This window comes from Accipiter gentilis, chromosome Z (genome assembly GCF_929443795.1).
Source record: "Accipiter gentilis chromosome Z, bAccGen1.1, whole genome shotgun sequence".
Lineage (NCBI taxonomy): Eukaryota > Metazoa > Chordata > Aves > Accipitriformes > Accipitridae > Astur > Astur gentilis.
In genome coordinates, this window is record NC_064919.1 from 7,203,952 (window position 1) to 7,223,849 (window position 19,898).

Consider the following 19,898-nt stretch of genomic DNA (forward strand, 5'->3'; position numbering starts at 1 on the left):
CTGCCAGTTTACAGTGCAGTTCTCAGTGGGAAGCCTCAATAGCACTAGACGTGGCTACTAACGCCCTGCAATATTTTCACATATAAATTATGACATATTAGCTTTTTTACCTACAGTTGCTAAGCAGTTTGATTACTATCTTTTCTCCAAGTTCACATACATACAGAAAGGAAGGAGCAGTTGCCTTGTCTATTTAACTTTTAAATAGCTGAAGATCCTGGGATTTGCTGAAGGTTTTTTAGAGCAGCTTGTTGAACAGTAGTTAGTAACTTCTGGAGAGGAGGAAAATTTTATTGCTGTGTTTTACAATGGAGAAGCAGAAGAAAATGTTTCTCCACATAAAAGAGAGGCAGTTGTATCATATTTAGCCCCATCAGTGATACCAAGAAACCAAGGGTGTGCAGAGACTCCACAAAAATATCCTGTGGTGTGTTATTCCTCCAGTGGGTGACAGAGTATTTTTAATTAACTACAGATGGCAAGGGGTTGCAGAGTTAATTCTTATATTCTAAAATTTTCCATTCTGTTCTAAGTCTTGCTATATTTGAATGTACCTGAGCCTGCAAATTTAATCTGACCACTTGCACAGTCTCTGCAAGTCCTTGAAGTATCACGTGTGCTTTTTTATATCTAGTCAAAAAGAAAGTTGTGAAGAAATATTCATCTTTTAGTTCATCGCATGTCTGTGATATGAGTAACTTCACAGGAATATGACCAATTTACCCTTTCCTGAAACTCATTTTACTTACGATATTTCTCCAAAAGAGATTCATAACATTTCTTGTGTGAAAAAAAAAAACCAGGAGGCATTAAAACCATTTGTTTTTTCAGTGCTTAAGCTGGTCATATACTTCTACTGATCATTCTGAATTCAGTCCGTGAGTAGAGATGGACTCACATGCTTCAAGTCTAGGTAACAATTCTGTAAGAAAGACATGCCTGTCATTTAAATTCATCCATTCATTGTTGTTCTCTTTGCTGGCGGTTCTCTGTTTTTTCCTTAAAAAGCAGAGTATTATATTGTAACCTTTTAACACACTGACTGCAATTTTACTGTCATGCTGCTTTCACAGAGTTTAGTCAAAACACATTTGTAAGAAAAAGCACGTGAAAGCAAACTTACCTGTATGACCCTTTCCCTCACCAACTGCATGGTACAAGGAATAGTCCCAATAGCGATTCCATGGTATCCTAAAATGGGCTTTAAGACACAGATTTTTGGATTTTGCTAAAGTAGCTGGCCTACCAATATAATATTTCACAGTGTTAGCTTTCCATGCTCTTTGAATTTTCTCCACATGCCTTATCTGCTTTACCTTTTATAATTTTCACTAGAATGCCTCTAAAATTGGGTAAAAGCCTGCCAAATACCTTTAAAAATTATTGTTGTAATTTGTGGTATGTGGATGACTTGAACAGATCTGTTCTGACTTACAATCGTTTTGGGGGATCCTTGCCCAAATGCTATTGCTATCAACTGTTCCTCTCTTTAAAAGCTTGTGTGCTAACATACATCTCAGAGCACCTGCTGTGATAATGGTTGCTGAGAAGTGGTGTTTGCATCATGTGTAAATGCTACTTGCTACTTATGGGCAGTTCACAGCACTTTTGGATTTACTCTAGAGATAAATTCTTCTCCATCATGAGCTGTGGTTGTTTTACTTGGTTTTCTCTCAAAAAGGAAAATTCTGAATCTTCTGTGGAATTAAAAATGCAGCCATTAACAAGTATACTCTTTGGTTTAAAGTGTTCTGGATTGCTACATCCACAATTTAGCTCCAGAGGCAGAAATATGATGTATTGTGTGGCTCCATGCACAGACTATGCATTTTTGGGTTCAAGAAGAATACTCAACTTACTGATGCTGCAATTGTTGAAAATCTGTTGTGATGTAGACTTGACTCATGAACTACAGGTTCCCCACACAACACTTCTTCTACACGAAACAACATCATTAGCAATGGAAGAGAGTATTTTTGTGATGTGGAGGAAAAGTTAATGAGATTAGATGACCAAAATTGTACTTTTCCAGCTCAGTCAATCTGGGTCTGAATTCCCCCACATGCTTGCTGAAGGGCACTCTTTCCATTCCTTTAAAGATGATGCTGCAGAAGCCATGTCAGTTGCCTGGCCTAATTCATTGCACAGGAGCTTCCTTTAACTTAGGTAACCTGCCTGATTAGTGTCTCTGTACTTATCACAGTTCAAATCTATGCAGCTTGGTGATACAGAACAACGTTGCTGTTCAGGTTTGGTACCGAATGTAATGTGAGTAATCAGTTCCAGAAACTCTCTCTGCTGCTGAATACTTTCTTGAGGGATTCCCTTCCTTTTGGACACACTTCTGTGAAATCATCTGCAGCCCAGAAAGTCAACTGTATCCTGGGCTGCTTTACAAGAAGCGTGGCCAGCAGGTTGAGGGAGGTGATTCTCCACCCTCTACCCCACTCTGGTGAGACCCCTCCTGCAGTACTGTGTTCAGCTCTGGGCCCTCAACCTAAGAAGGGCATGGACCCATTGGAGCAGGTCCAGAGGAGGGCCATAAAAATGATCAGAGGGCTGGAGCACCTCTCCTGTCAAGACAGGCTGAGGGAATTAGCGTTGTTCAGCCAAGAGAAAAGAAGGCTCCAGAGAGACCTTATGGCAGCCTTTTAGTACCTAAAGGGGGCCTGCACGGAAGCTGGAGAGGGACTTTTTACAAGGACATGTAGGGATAGGACAAGGGGTAATGGCTTTGAACTGAAAGACGGTAGATTTAGATGAGATGTGAGGCAGAAGTTCTTCATTGTGAGGGTGGTGAGACACTGGAACACATTGCCCAGAGAAGTTGTGGATGCTCAATCATTGGAAGTGTTCGAGGCCAGGCTGGATGGGGCTTTGAGCAACCTGGTCCAGTGGAAGGTGTCCCTGCCCATGGCAGGGGGGCTGGAACTAGATGATCTTTATTGTCCCTTCCAACACAAACCCTTCTGTGATTCTATGATTCTATGAATAGGATTAAAGATCAGGGGGAGGTAGGGAAGTGACATTAAAGAAAAAGAAAGTCACGGTTTGCTTCCCATGATTGTGTATAACCTTAGCATAAACTAAGTGAGGTAAAGCATTTCAAGTTAATTACTAAGAAATTAAAGAAAAACCTAAACTTCACTTTTCTTCAAGGCAGCCCCTTTCCCTTATTACTTTGATTTGGTTGTCAGCATCATCTGCTTCCATGAACCACTTCACAAGTTTCTCCCGGGATCTCTTGCTGAACCACCGTGACCAGGCTACTTTGCCAGTTCTGGGAGCGCTTCTGCTCCTGCTGGACACAATCCAGGACTGTCATTCAAGATGTTCACCCCACTCCCCATTTCTTCAGTTATTTGTTATTTGATGTTAAAAGAATTGTTAAAGAACTTCCTGCTGTATGCTCAGAATGAGGCACTACGGCTATAAATACTATTGAAAATTATTCCTACTGACCTTTCAGATGCTTGGTGACTGGTCTTGTAAATAGATTTTCACCATTCTCTGTCTCATGTTCCTAGCTGAGACTATCATTCAAAAGAATTAACATTTTCCTCAAAATCCATTCCCACTCTACTGTTGCAGATTATGAGATCACAACAGTGGCTTAAAGTCTTTTCTCTATTTACTGTTAGTTAAGTTTCAGAGTTTTAAAATATTTCCTTATTTCTGCTAGATCAACAGATGCCATACCGTCATTGTATTGATTTCCCACTCTCTCTCAGTGCCTAATAAGAACAGCAGCACGATCTGCTTTAATGCCTTTGCCCATTTGTCCTTTGCCTGGTGCTTCAGCATGTAATTTCTCTGATGCTCTTTCTCTGATCTACCGTCCTCTGCAATATACCTTGGAGCTGAAGCATCTCATTTCATTTGGTGTCTCCAAATTGCTGGAGGTCTCTTTTCCCTCCTCAACCATCTCCTTTGCATAAACTGTTTTGTATGTTATCCTAGTCCCAACTTTATAATCATACATGTGTTGGTAGTATTTTATCTTTAAAGTGGTGATATTGTGGGTTTTTTGAAGGCCTGTCTCCCTACAGAGCACATCTAGGTGAAAAGGGTGCCCGTCTTGGAGCCTTCTGAGGTTCCTTTTATAGCTCCATATTATCTTCAGGTCACCAGCAGCACTGCAGTAGCTTTATGTTTCTAGCTGTAATTGAAACTTTAAGGAACTTTACTTGCTGCAAAAATGACTTTCATCTGGTTGCTTAACTTGTATTTTGCTGCAAAGCTAGTGCAAGGTTCTGCAGCTTGATGTGCTTGAATGATAAACCTGATACAGTTTGTCCACAGTTATTTTATATATCTACCATTGAGCTTAGAAGAGAATCATCCTTCCCTTAAATAGTAGAATGGAGCAACAGGCAATGTCTTATTCTAATGTTTCTCTTGCTGATTGTATGTGATGGAATCAGCTAAGCCCTATTAGGGAAAAAACTGTTGCTGGTAAAGAGAGCAGATTGTTTGCATACTGGCAAAGCAACTGCCACATATATACCTACACATTTTTAAAATGTGATGATTGCCAGTAGTATAATACATTTGGGTTGGGTATTTTTCTGCTAGCCTAATCTCCAGTATTAGACAATATTACTGGGATTTTTCACCAACACTGTTAGAAAACAATTGTCTCAGTGCTGCAATTTGCTTATTCTTTCAGTTTAATACATGACCATCTTTTTTACATCACAAAGTCTCGTGTTTGAAAACAAAGACAAAATTGTATTCCAAATAATTACTCACTTTTTGTTATATATATGCAAAAACATGTCTATCTACAAAGTCTCATGCCGTCATAGGATCTGCATATATTAATCTTCTAGCATTTATTTACAGTGCTTAAGCTTCTAAGTGATCAAATGAGAAATTTGTTATTTAAAGGCTAAACCAGAGTCAGCTTCTGCTCAGTTTTTCTTATAGAGTATTCATAGAAAGTAGACTTTGTGCTACATTTCTCCTATTTACAAAACTTGACAGTGGTATGTGTTGTGCTCTGCACCACCAACACAAGTCAACTGAAATTGTCTAAGTACTAAGATAAATGAGGATTAAAAGAAGACAGAGGGTAATCATGACTGATGCTATGTCAGCTGCAGCAGCCTCATGCAGAGGGCAGCTAACATGAGCCTAAAGAGACAAACCAGACCTTGTTTTTGCATTTCACCAAGTTATTGGCTATATAACCTGATGCAAATGGACTAAACTACAGCTATTTTTAATTTTACAGATTCTATATATAAAAAAAAATACATACACAATTTATAGCTACTTTAAAATATCTACTTCTAATTAGTTGCTTAGGCTCCTTCTATAGTCAATGGAAAGAGGACAGCACTATCAGGGAATAATTCATCCTACCCTAAATAAGTGTCTTAAGTTTCCCGTTATGAATCACCCTGGAGGTATGCCTTTACTCTGTTAGACACAGAAAGAGAGAGACAATTAGCTTAAATGAGAAGATGAATTTTTGAATGATGAAAGTTACGTGAGGTGAATCCTTCCCTTTTTTAATATGGGAAGAGAACATTATTTTTCATCTCATATTGGTTAGCTGAACTTATTTTCATGTTGGTGTTCATTCTGTCACTAAAAAAACAAAAATTGCTTCCTCTTTCTCATGTGGTATTTGCTTCTCGCTATTATTGCACCTGCCTCTTTCTCCCCTTTTTTGTTGTATTTACCTGTTTATTTGTAATGAATTCTGCAGAGGCTTACTAGGTAGGAAATCACTATAATGTAGCATTTCCTAAATGCTGTAAACCACTCATAAGGAGAAAATTGTATGGATTGTTTAATTACCTTTTGAATTGTGTCATTAGCAAAGCAAGCATTAATACCAATACTGGCTAAAGTAGCCAAATAAGTGGTTTCTGTCTGGCCACCAGCTTAAATATTTTAACAGTCATACTCTGGAAAAAAAAAGAAAATGCTTAACAACATCTTAATAAATAAGGACTTGAAGGACCCAGAATTGGAATAGGATAAAATGTTAGTTTAAAACCAATCTAGTAATTAACATAATGAGGAAATTACATGACTTCGAGAAGGCTTGGACTGCTAAGCAGTGTGTTGTGACTGTTCTTTGAAAGATACAGTATTCTATGGGAGTTGTAAGCTTAATTATAACACATTATAAACAAAGAGCATGTATCTTTCTCTGCAGCTTCAACAAACCACAGCCATCGCCAATAGACTAGGAAAGGAACCAATGTCCTTTACATGTACAGCAACAAAATTTCTCCCTCATTCTTCAGATGCAAAGTTGGTACTGGTTTTTAAATATAATTTCTCACAAGCAGAAAAGTGAGTTCTCAGATTTCAGATGGCAAAAGGCAAGTAGTGCGGACATCAACCTTTCTTTGCGCCGTGCTTTTTATTGGGATACTGAAAGATATTTACAGTCACTATTGGTAATTTTACCTTTCCAACTCAAAGTCATCTTTTTGTTTTCTTGTGGTTCTTTGCAAGGCAGCTGTCATTTCTGCTTGAAGGACTTCACTTGGACACTCAGCTTTGGCATCTCCTTGGTCTTATGTTTACCTTGATGGGGAGTTTCACAGGGTAATGTTCCGCTCAAACAGTCTGATAGTTCACAGAATGTAGCAACAGAACAAGGCAGCTTGTGATTAAATTATTAATATGGATCCTTCCTTTCCTATACTTGTCCAGAAACTCACTATATATAAATTTCCCTATAAAAAGCAGTCAGTGGTGGAATAAGGTAGTTATGGACAAATAGTTCAGAGTGATGTAGTCAAAAGACAAAAGCAGGTAAAGATACCCACTCCGAAATTGCACACTGTTGTATTTACCTACTTTGCACTGCCTAAGCTAGAATGCCAAACAGGTCACATTACTGACTTCTTCACTTGCACATAAGCCACAGACTTAAGTTTGCAACTAGATGATCACTATTTGCCTTTAGAAGAGTCTGTAGCTTCAGATGAACAGCAAGCTTTTCTTCTTTTTTTTTTTTTTTTTAAAAATTCTGATCTCTTAATATGTTCCCAATGCTTTTTTAACACTACCAACAAACACATAGCTTAGACAAATGGTATTAAGAGGTATGCCTTTATTTCCTAGTCACAGTTACCTGTCAGCAAATATTTGATGGCCATTCCAGAGGTCACTCTCTAACACAGTTTTTTGCCCAAATCATTTCAAGTTAAATGCATTATTCACATTGATAATGTTACTAAATTGTGCATTTCAGCATTGCCCTTCATAAATTGCTTTTGACTTTGCAAAGCTTTCTTCTGCAATTCATTTTATCGCAATGTTTATAGTGGTAATTGAATTTAAGCCTTGAAATTAAATAAGGCAGCATAAAATCATGGTTTATTTTGCCTTTTCAATGCTGTATTTAGGCTGTATTTTATCATTTAGGCAGTGAAGTCTAGAGCCTTGGTAGAATCATTGATTTTACTCTGGCCAAATAGAAAGAGATTGTTAGAAGGACAGGCAGAGTACAGTAGCTCTTTGTCACAAGGTGTGCAGGAAATAGGCAACAAATAGATACAGCATGATTATTTCCTGTGATAAAAACTTGTATGATGACAGCTTCATAAACAGGTATGAAGGAAAGAGACTGTCTGAACTGTAAATTAGCTATGGGTAGGATTTTATAGGAGAAAAATGTTTCATTGCACAAAGTACTACTCTGTTCAGTGAATTATATTCCCTACTCTCTCAGTTAAGTCTTCAGTAAAAAATGAGGGGTTAACTCAGTGTTCCATAGCCTATCTTTGAAACGTAACAAATTCATCATCACTAACAAAAATTACCTGAGAAGTTTCCATAAACAGTTGAATCATGTCTAGCTCTAAAGCATTGCAAGAGAGTACTGTCAGTTCCCTTACTGACTTGTGGTTTTTCTCTGTGTATCACTCCCCTGCAGATGAAAGTTAAATTGAATAATGACCCATTTCCTATTACAATAACAGTTTTTGATCTTGCTTTAAAGAATCTGGGAGTCTAAGTGAAAAATCCCTGATTGTTCTGAATTTTTTTGTACATAGGACTTGAGACTGAAGTAATTTTTGTTACTGTGCATTTACAGTGGAAATTTTGCTCTTGCTTGATGTCAATAGCAGCACCTTCTGAAAATGGCATGCATTAAATTTTAATGGAAAGATGTTAGCTTTTCATTGTTTTAAATTCCTGCCTGTTTTACCTAGCTATCCTTTCCAGCGATTTGAAATAAAGTTCTGTCTCTATTTCTGAATCAAAACTGTATTTTCCTTGCCCTGTCTTAAAATAACAAAATGGCTACACATGTGGCTAGGTAGGAAAACAGAAAGACAGGGTGCAAATGTGTTTCTTATTCATGCCTTCTTCTTCCATGGCAGTGTTTCAAAACAGCATCCACTTTTTCCTAATAAAACCATTCATTGTTTTTGTAGCTATGTCTGAATTAGTTTTAGACTCAAGCACAATTGTTGCCCCACAATACTTTCAGTCTCAACAAGACAAAAGGACGACAAAGAAAATACAGATGACGGAGAGAAATGAAGCAACCTTGACAAGGTCAAGTGTCTTTAAGTAGCAAAAAATACCTGATGTACAAACAGATGAGACAAAAGCCAATGCAGGATGAAAGCAAAAGAATAGAGTAGAACTGAGTCTAGTTCTGTTTTCTGATAGCTTGATGCTTTATTACTTGGACTGTGCTGGTTTTATTAGCCTTGTGTGTTTGTTCCAAAATATTACTTCTTGACTAAGCAAGACACTTATATTTTCTTCATGTGTCTGTCAAGATCTTATGAGTAAAATATACAAAGGTCTTGGAAAGCTATTCTTCACTGAACAGGCCTCTTAATTTTGTATTTGTATGATTTTAGTCTTTATGCCACTATAAAAACTCAATGAAGCTGTATTATGAGATTCAGGTTGACTTCAGAACATATTTGTTCAAAATCTGCTATTAATTTTCTTATTCTGTTCTGTACATGAAGTAGATGATAGAAACAGATCAGTTCCTGGCTTGGCAAATGGTGAACAGAGATAGTCTCTTTTTTGCTAAGTAAATAATGAATTTGAGACACAAACACGAACAAGTAGTGGTGTCAAAGGAACCTCAAATTAATCTAAATTAGAAGGCAACAAGCTACCTTGCAGCCTTCTTCAGAGGAGGGGAAAACATGCTTAACCAGGCCGTTAACCATTGTTAACCATTTACCTAGCAGTAAGCAGAAAACTGAAACAGTCCTATCTCAGCATGTTAAAGCATCACATAAAGTAGATACAGACATTTCTTTTACTGTTTCTGAATCTTATCCTATTCATTGGTTTCATCATGTATTTTTCCCTAATAACATCCCACTCATAGTTTACTGTTGGTCTCAGCAGAATACTTAATAGCTTGGCTTTTTTGGTTTTGGTTTCCATGTTAACTCAGGTGTGTCTATATAGCAATGTATTGTGCAAGATCCTCTTTCCACTCTGCTTGATAACATTCATCCTGCTTGATCCTCAAGTAATGCAAGAGCAGTTTCCCTGTCAGAAAACATGACATAAGAGAAAAATCTTAGTAGAAAAGGTGAGAAAGAGAGAAAAAGAATTTAAAAGGTAAATCACAGTAGACACAAAAATACTCCAACTAAACATTTCTTCAATTATCTGGGTCTTGTTCAAGAGCACCTTGAGACTTGTAAAATAGAGTGTCAAACAGGCTTTCATCGGAATTTCCTCACTGATTTTGGGCTTTTGTCTGTGTGTACATCTACTCACAGGAGCTAAGACTTACTCAACAGGCATAAAGATAGAAATAGAGGCAAATTTTCTCAGAATAGAGCCATGTTTTTTAAGCTATAATTCATCTTTGACATCGGAACAGAGCTGAGAAGATATGTGAGTTGACAGTGCTTGTACTCACATTTGATAATGTTCTTTAAAATAACTCATATAATAGGTTATTTTAAAGGAATGCATGCTTTAACACTTAGTCCTTGGGATTACAAAAACTTCCTGCCTAATTATGTCCTATACATAACCAAGTCTTAATTGCTTTTGTTGTTGGAGTGATCTTCTTAGAAGCTGCATGTTTAATTAACCACAAGATATATTAATCCTATTTCAACCCAGCCTTTCTTTGTTGCATAATTAAGCAGAAAAATATTTTCACAATTAGAAGTTAATTCTATATATAGCTAGTAAAAGGAAAACACCTTTGTAGAAAAAACAGATCTGTTATTTCTAATGGCAAAAGTAAAAATATTTAGACCCATTTTAATGGGTCATCGTTGTTAAGAGGTAATGAGAATTATAACACACCAATACTGTTTTCAGCTAAGAAGTATTAAGAAGAAAACTATCAGAATGTTTTTTTAAAGACCTTCCTGCAGATGGTTAATGATGTCCCTTTGGCAATATCAGAAATACTACAAAGGCTTGATACAGTATTTATAAATATAGGAACAAACCCTCACTGCATATTCCTTTATCTGAATTTATTTTTATTGACTTGACTTTGAGATGTTCTTCAGTTTGTCTTATTTATACTTCAGTTACATTGAACTCAAACACTGCCACTGTATACCAAATATACAAATATGGTGGATTCAGTTTTGTGTTTTGGTACATGATGTTGAGCATACTGAACTTTTAGAAACCTCAACAGCATGTTGGAGGAGTAGTGAAGACTTGTTTTTTTTTGAGAGGTACCAGACAGCTTCAGCTGATGTTGTTTCATAGAGCCAAAGAATAAAAGTAAGAGATTTTTAGAGGGTGGTCGATGGACTCACTAGCTAACTTACATGGCAGTGTTGAGGCTATAAAACTCACTGTTTAGCTGAATTCGCAAAACATAGATGCCAGCGAACTCAATAAGGGCCTTAGAGCACAGCAGTCACACCATTGAGAGCATCAGACATGTCCTCCACAGAAGAAAGCATATTGGTTTTGGTGTCTCTTATTGACACTCAGCTTGTGAATGTTCTTCATCCACTTCAACAGGATCTCTGGAAGTACCATCATTTTCTTCCGTATATAAATGTGTGTTGCATGCTAATACATGTACAAAGAATGGGGTGAACTGCAAAGAATGTGGACATCACAACAGTGATGGATCACATCTTAGGAGAATGTGAGCCAAATCCGAACGAGCTAATGGGAGTGACAGCCTGACCATCAGTGGAGAGGTGCTTGCTGACTAACAAACGAATTATACGTTCACTTTGCTCCTTAGACAAACTTGCCTGTTCCCTGCCCACAGATCTAACTCCACTGGGAGGACTGCTTTACTCAAAATAAACCTCAGAGAAGCTTTAAAACAGCTGTCAGTTTAGTTATTAGTGGTTGAACGTTTTTCACAGCATCTGCCACCAAACCATTTATTCTTTTCACTTCCCCCAAATATACACTGATATAAATTGCAGGAGCACAGTAGGATTTGCTTTGTGCTCCAAAATACATCAGAGGGGTTGTTTTTATTTGAGAGAAGCTTAGAAGTCTTGTTGTCCATGGTTCACAGCAATAATTCATAGTCCTAGAAAGTCTTTTGATATTAAAAATTAAATCTCTCTTTTATGAGAATTTAAGAGTTATTCGGAGGTTATTATCAGAGAGATTTAACATGGTTCTTGTTATTTTCTTTATTCCCCGTCCTACTGTATGTAATTCTGTGTTGCTAAGGCAATCTGACTCTCTCTATATAAGCAAAAATATTTTTTTTTTATTCTAAGATAATTTTCTATTTAAAATATACATCATAAATAAAACGCAAGAGAATGAAGGAAGGATCTTTTGAGAATTTTGCATGTCTAAGTTACTTTATATCTGTGCAGATGCATATAGTGAGGGTGCAATCTTTCTCCTTTTTCCACTATAATTTTTTACATTTTCTAATTGCATTCAGTTCTTCTGGTAAAATGTCATAAAATGTTACCTGGTTTTAGTTCTAATGAAACAATAATGACACCCACCATCGGAGCAAGAGAGGATAGGTATTGAAGGACCACAGTGTTGTATTTTTTGACCCTCTTAAAAGTCAAACTTCAAATGGAATAATAACTTTATCAGAAAAAATGGAGCAATTGGAAATAAATGTTGTCGTGTTGAGTAATATCTAGCTCAGTGATTTAAAAAGGTCTGTCACCTATTACGGAAGCTCACTTGGAAGGTGGAAATCGTGGCTAATCAATTTACATTGCAGTCCTCCCGCATTGCATGAGCCTTTCCATTTCATTTTGATTGAAAAAAGAACTGAATTCTGGGAATTAGATTTTATTTCTTGCATTAAAAGATATAAGCAAGTTAAACTTTAATGTACAAGAAAATAAATTAAAACATTAAAATTAATTATTCAAATTTAATCTGTTCTTCAGTTTTGCAGAGAACTGTAAATCTCATTTTAACATTGCACTTCAGCCATTTAGGCAATGTGGTCTTTAAAACTGGAGTAGAGACTCTATGGGAAGCTTTCTAGACAATTTGATAATCTGTCACTTTGCATTGTATCACCCCATTATTTCACAAATTAAAAGGAAATGTGTAAAAAGAAACTCAATGCTATGATTCTAAGAAGGCGTTGTTTGTAAAATACAGATCTCTTCACTGAACTGCACTTGATTTTAATCGTCATGTAGCAGGGATAAAAACAAAGGCAGGCAGTTCTGTTATTTTGTTATATTAATTAGCTTATCACTCCAGCTTTAGGAGCACTGCCATAGGAGCTATTTGGGGGGATTTTTACAGCTCAGGAACTGCCACTAACTATCTATCACAGTACAGTAAAATTTTATTTATTTTTTTTTACAGAAAGGTTAATATCCAAGATAAACAATGCCTACTTGAAGCAAAAGAAGCCAGCTAGTGTATGTTCAGATATGGGTGGCAGCACGCTGATCTTCACTCAGATTTAAGGACTGATGTTGTGATGTTTCAAAAATAAGTGTCAGAAGTCTGATCCAGAATGTAGCAAAGTCAGTGTAAATGCTGGTATTCATTGCTATATAGTTTTGCCACAGTACATAGGATAATGATTGGGAGTAAATAGTGTTGTGCACTGCAACCACTGCTCATACACCTCTACCTTACTAGAGAAGTTGTTCCTTTTCCGTGCAGGGTTCGTTGTCCGTACCATCTGTAAATGATTTCTAGCTCAGTTTCCTAAAGCATTTGACAGGCATTTATCAATTTGGTTTTGGGTTGCGGGTTTTTTTTTAGTTTGAGATTAATCTTCTAAGTTCTCTGCATGTAACATAACAGAAGAAGTCAGAGAGGAGTATGGAGAAAGCCGGTTGGGAATGCAATATGCAGTATTTTTCACAATGTAAGAATTCAATGGGGTCACATGAGACTAGCAGGTGGCAGGTTTATACAAACGAAAGGAAATATATCTGCATTAAGAGCTAGCATTGAGCTTGCTATAGTAGTGATAGTCCATACCACTAGCCACCTGTAGACTCTGTGAACTGAGGATTTAGGAATTTCATGCCTTCCACACCCCTTTTTCTTCTCTGTACTGCCCATAAGTGGATAATAACATACTGCCTGTTGTGCCTGGATAAGTGAAGTATGTGTGACAAGAACTAAAGGACATCAACAGTGAGAGGCAGCTTTTAGGAGGTAGTTTTACATAGTGCATGATAGACCAGACAAGCTCTGAGAGATGATTTTGCGGCTGTAAGAAGCTGATCTGAATTCAAGGGGAGACTGGACATGAACTCATCCAGTTCTTACAGAAGAAATCCATTAGAAATTAGTAAATAGAAAAAACACACAAAGCTCAAGAAATTCCCTTATCTGAAAATTAATGGAGACAGCAGGTGTATTATGCCAACATATATGTATATATTTTGCCTTTTTTATCTACTTTTTTGGATAGCAATGGGCCCTCAATTTGTACCAGTACAACTTGTCCTCTCCTGTCGGTCTTCTACAAAGACATTTACCACACAAGCAAAGGTACCAAGGTCAAGGAAAGGGAAAAATAAACCAAACATGAAGGCTGGGACAGCATAATGTTATTTCATTAAAATGGTATTCTTTCTTTTTTAATTTTTTTTTTTTCCAGATTTCTGTGTAATTCTATTGTTAGAAGAACTGTTTTCAAAAATTCCTGTTTCATTTAGCTGGAAGTAAATTCTCAATGCTTCAGGCCAAATACAGGGCACATATTTCTGTAGTCTGACAATCAAAATAGTTTTCTGCACTGAGCTTGAATAATCTGATTGACTCAAGAATAATGTCAAAAGACTAATTTATGGATGCTACTTTAATTTTATAGAACTTTCAGGTTTATTTCTGCAGAATCATATCCTGCAACTGTTGCTCCAGTTTACAATAGGACTTTTCCTGTTTTATAATTCTGTAAGAACATCATCTCAGTATGATTCCTTACTGTGCCCAGGTATCTGTATTTTTCCTAAATCTGTTTAGCCAAATCTAAGCAAGTCAAGGGCACTCTATCCCTCTAGTCTCTCTTAAAGGCAGGCCAAGAGCAATTACTGCTTCCCTGAGATGCCTATCTAGGAGATACAGAACGTCCTTCTGAAGGAGGCTGTTCTCTCCATTGACTCTCCATTGACTCTGCTGAGTTGACATGGGTAGCTTTGGTCAGGAGTTACCTTTCAGGAAAAAAGAAGCTAGTCAAGATTAAGTCTATCCCAGCTTGACATTCAGTATTTTTATTTGAAAGTAATTTTAATAGATTTAATATATTTATCCAACTGATTTTATTTCAGTATTATTAGGGTAATAACCTGAAATATATTCCTACACAATAATTGCAATGCTAAGAATGGTATTATGCCAGCATGCTGTCCCCTGAAATTAACATACGCGTTTTCCAGTTAGCCCTCAGGAAATGGAGAAAACCTTGGGGGCTGGCAATCAGGTAAACCTGATTCTGTGGACAGATAGTATGAAGTATTTGGAATTTGTTTTTAGCAGATCTGCTGGTTTCATCCATATCACTAAACTGAAAAAGGTCCCTCAGGCACTGTCAGGTGGACAAGGAGGACTGCATTAGAAAAGGGTGATAAGTACCTGAGGTCTGCCAAGAGGCTTTCTTATATCTTGTAAGTCCTCTATGTGTATGTCTTCTTCTTTCGATTTTTGTATATTTCATCTCAAGCACTGTGCTGTATTTCACATTATATAGCTGAAATACCTTCACCAGAGAATGAATTACCTACGTAAGGAATTAAACAAGTAGCCAGGACAACAACACATTTTATGTTATTACCTAATTGTTTCATTATCAATATTTCTAAACTCTTAAATTACCATTATGTGTGATAGTGTCAAGCAATCTTCACAATATTGTTTCTCTTATTAAGTAAATTGCAGAGGAGTTTACACTTCATAAAGGAATAGAAAGGCTATTGTATAAATGGACAAAAGATGGTTTTCCACAGAAGAATTTTGAAGTGTTACTTGGTCAGTGAAATTTTAAAGATACTAACAGTAGCTTTGATTTGTATAAATGACAGTATTTTTCAGCTGGTTAAATAAATGACTGGAGAATAGGCAAGATGCTGATAGTGAGCTATGTACAAAAAGCTTAATTTACTGCAGCACTCAAATACGTTTGTGGCACATTGCTGATTAAGTAATCAAGGCATAGAGCATAATTAGCTATGTCCACTATAAATGTTAGCAGGGGAAAAAAACCAGAAATTTAAAATCTGATTATGTAAGTCTGCATGACTTTCTTAGTATCAAAACACCATTATTAAATGCACCTGCTTTAATAGTACTTGTAAAATGTCATTTTCAGAACACACTATATAAGCAAGAATGACACGCAGAATTTAGTTTTGGATTACAAATATTACAGGAAACACAGCTGAGTGAATTTAGAAGCGTGAGCACTGTAACAGGTACTTAAGAGTAACTTCATGCAACAAGAGCTTCAATTTTTTTTTGTGAGAACTCATAGGAATCTCTTGCTTATACAGAAGCTGAAAGATTTTTCACTCTGCTATGTTTCACTCTGATCGAGGTGAAAGCACTTTGTATTAGCTGAAGCTCACAGTAACAAAAATATGTGATTTAGGCTAAGATGTTACGAGGAAACACTGAATGCTTGACACTCCATTGTAACAATACCAGCTGCTGTAGTAGTTATGGGGAAACCTTACAGGGAGCAGAAGAGGCAGTAGGAAATTGGCATGGAAATAAGAGCTTGTCCACTCAACAAAGAACAAGCAGGTATTTATATATAGTCTGTTCTTGTCATCACTTGAGGAGGAGGAAATATGGCCTCCAAGACATATTTTTTCTAGATGTTTGGTGTATTTTTTCCCTGGGGTGAAGGGTTTAATTTGTACGGTGGATCAATGGAAATTGCATGGATGATGCAAATTAATATTTGAAGACCAGTTTAGATACCTTCCTTTATAGTTCAATCTCTTCATTGTATTTATTTTGCGTTAACCTGTGTACAGGTTTCCAAATTAGTACATATTTGTGCAAATATCCATTTTCACAGATTTCAACAGATGTAGGAATATTTATAAAACCTGTCTTCATAACATTATCAATGCATTTGCGTTTTATTTTTACTGAGTTTTATACAGACTTAACAATTATTACATGTCCATCCCCTATACTGAATAATGTCTAGCAGTGATTCAGCTTTCTTTTGTTTGAGTATATGTGCTCACACATCTCACAACAAACAAGTTCCATGTGCTCTCCAGAGTATTTCAGGCAACTCTGTCTTTCTGAGAGCACCTGAGTCTGAAGAGGCTGTTGGCTGGAAATTTGGATTCATGCAGAATGACCTGGTGAGGTGCTTGGAGCTCTCGGCAAAAGTCGAGTTACCTACTTTTCGCCAGCTTTGCAGACTGAACCCTTTCCTAATTCTGGTCACAACCCCTCTGCGAGAAAATTTGCCTGCCTGTTTCCCTGGCTAGAGAATTGAGTTACCAGGGTCTGAATTTCCTTTCAGAAGCTCCAAGTGACTGTGGCTGCTGCTGGCTTCATCTGGGAATTAGGAACATGTTGCAAGACCTGGTGAGCTGTTCTTGCTTAGCTGCATCACAAGGGGTGAAGTGGTGACTGCTGTTTTTGCAGAATACATCTAAAGCCTTACATGATGTTCAGATTCATTGATCTGATGATCAGGTTAGATTGGATGTTACATTGCAGTCACACAGTGGTCACACTGCCAGAATAAAAATTAATCAGAATTACCCATCTGAGGGTAGGGAATATGTTGTCACTAATGGTGTCTGTATTTCTTTTCAAATTCATGGTAAGATTTTGCTCAATAGCAGTAATCCACACCTTTGCACTTCTATCTACCATGCCAAAACTGTGGGATTTAGCAGGTGGATAAGGGTATCCTGAGTTGCATATTGATTTTATAATGTAAGCATGTCACTTCCAAGATAAAAAAGGGCAGAATCTTTTTAACATTTTACCAATCAAAAGTAACACAGGTGCCAGATTCATATTAAAAGTTAAGTCAGTCTTACTACAGAAAAATCCAATACAGCCTACCTACCTTGAAAAATAATTTATATTAAGATAACTAGGCTGCCTTGAAACAGCAGCAGCCCGAGTCGTGTTGCCAACATCCCGCTATAATGTTCCTGTGGATGTTTCATCACCTTAAAATAAACAAATGTTTGCATTTACATATCTTTACCACCTGTCCTCTTGCCTCCTGTCCTTTCATCCATCTCAGCCACACCGACATTTACTGCAGGCTCCTAATCGTCGTGTTTGTCAAAGCCTGCACGAGCGGCCATGCTGGAAGCCATGAAAGGAGGTTGGCCATCTGCCGCCTCCTCTCCATATGCCTCCGCAAGCGGATGGCAACCCAATGCAGAGGCCACCACCTCGCTGCTGAACATCCCTTTTCCAAGCAGGTATCTGAAGTCTCTGTAGCATCGATGTTCTTCTACCGCAGCGCTTCCCAAGTCCATCCATGACGAACCGTGAAGATCACGGACACCTACTTATTGAAAGCAGGGGGTAGATGTTTCATTTTACTGATAAGAGCTGCTGTATTATTTTGGGGAGGTACGATGTGTAGGGCATAGTAGTTTGGAAGCAGTGCTCAGGGCATCCATTGCAGTGGGGTCATTTATCACTAATTGGTATTTATCACTGCAGCTAGCCAAAGAGTCTGCAAGGTTTCAGCTCTTTTTGCATTTGTACAGTCACAAAGCAGCCAGATGCCAAGATTTCAAATCAGCCATGCTGCATACACTGTAAATATTCCACACTAATATGCATCTAACGCTCATACATCAAAAGAGGAGCAAAATTATGAAACTAAAGAACTCTGAGCATTCACTAGTTCAACACAGGTAACTTGGGGAAAAAGATTTGATTCTGAGACAATCAGTTTAATATTGGGAAAAGTAATTACAGCATGTTTCATCATAACGGATTTCTCTTTTACGGCACCTAAGTTTGTTACCTTAATGATCACATGCAGTTATATGTATTTAATCTCTGGTTATATTAACATATTTCTAGTCTGTACTTAAGTGCCAGTGTGTGCTGTAATAATCAGATCTCTGCAGGACAGTTTATGGTGGTAAGCTTGTTACAAGTAACACACTTTGAGCAATAAGTCAAAAATAGCAAATACCACTTCTTAAATACTTCCTTTTAAGAAGTATACTGCTGGTTTTACTCCTCAGTTGGGAAAAAAACACACAGTTTAATTTTTAACATAATTAAGCAGATTGCAATATGCACAAGGAGGACTAGGTTTTTACATTGCTACCGTTCATTGGTAAAACTGTTTTGAAAACAAATTATGAAGTAGATAGACGGTCTGATGAGAATACTCCTAATTGAGCAGCTGTGGGAGCTAAACCTTTATTTTGTGTCTCTCGCTGGTGGTGTAGCTGTTACAACAGCTCCCAGCTTTGTGTCAGATTGTAGCAGTGGAACAAGAGACATGCAAGGCTAATCTGTGTGCTTTTGGGAACTGAGAGTAAGACACAATATATTCCCCTTTGGGGCCCATGAAAACTACACTAATTTAAGATCACACCTGCAAAAAGCAGAAGAAGGTTCATGTCTCACTGTTCCTTGCATGAGCTTGCAGATAAGAGACAAACTTAAGCATATTTGATATACGTACAATTTTGGAGTGCTGCTGGTTTTAGTTTGCTATGGATGAAAGAATAATTTCTTAGGATGGTCTGGCAACGTGTCGGCTGGAGTTGGACTGTGTACATATCTGTGAATCTTGTTTGCCTGCATGCAGAGACACCTTTAGCACAATTGGGGTATAATTTGGTAGAGCCTCAATTATCAGCATTTAGAGAGAGAAAAAATTATGTCATATCCCTTCTTGTTGATTTGACATTCTGTTTAGAAAAGACTTAGCTCTTCCTGGAGTTTGTGCAGATGAAAATATATATTGCAGAACTCTACATTAAGTAGTACATAAAAACACTGGCAAGTCCCATCTCATTTTAGTCCAGTGTTTTCTTCTCTAAATGGTTAGTTCCATATTTCTGCAGGCTCATTACATTTCATCTGCTGTATAGAAATAAGCCTAACTTCTCTGATATGCAGCCTGAGAAACTATGAAAACTACGAACAAATGAAATACAATGTTTGGCATGCAGTACACTCCTTCCTGCTGTAGTGGTAAATTTAAGACATGCGTGATGTGAGATATGTGTAACAATGCACTTGTCTACAGGTTAAACATATTTTCAGTGTCCGGTAAAACTTTATGAAGTCTTTTTTGTCTTATTTTGGCCTAAATTATTTTTGTTGATTTGCAGAGAAGTCAGAGTGGATTGGATAATAAAAGTAAGTGCATGTAAACTGGTGCAGAAAGCATTGATAAAAGAAGGATATTCCTCCAATATTCCAAAAATATTTGAGGGAGCACAGATGTGTATAACAAATATCATTTGCATGCATCAGTGAGAATGTAGCTGAGACAAGGTTTGCAGAGAAAA

General features: G+C 37.2%; 1 protein-coding gene across 1 annotated transcript in view; it reads left to right on the forward strand.

Annotated features, from left to right (window-relative positions):
* Positions 1–19,898, forward strand: part of EDIL3 (EGF like repeats and discoidin domains 3) — a 263,077-nt gene that overhangs the window by 211,901 nt on the left and 31,278 nt on the right. The window lies entirely within an intron of this gene.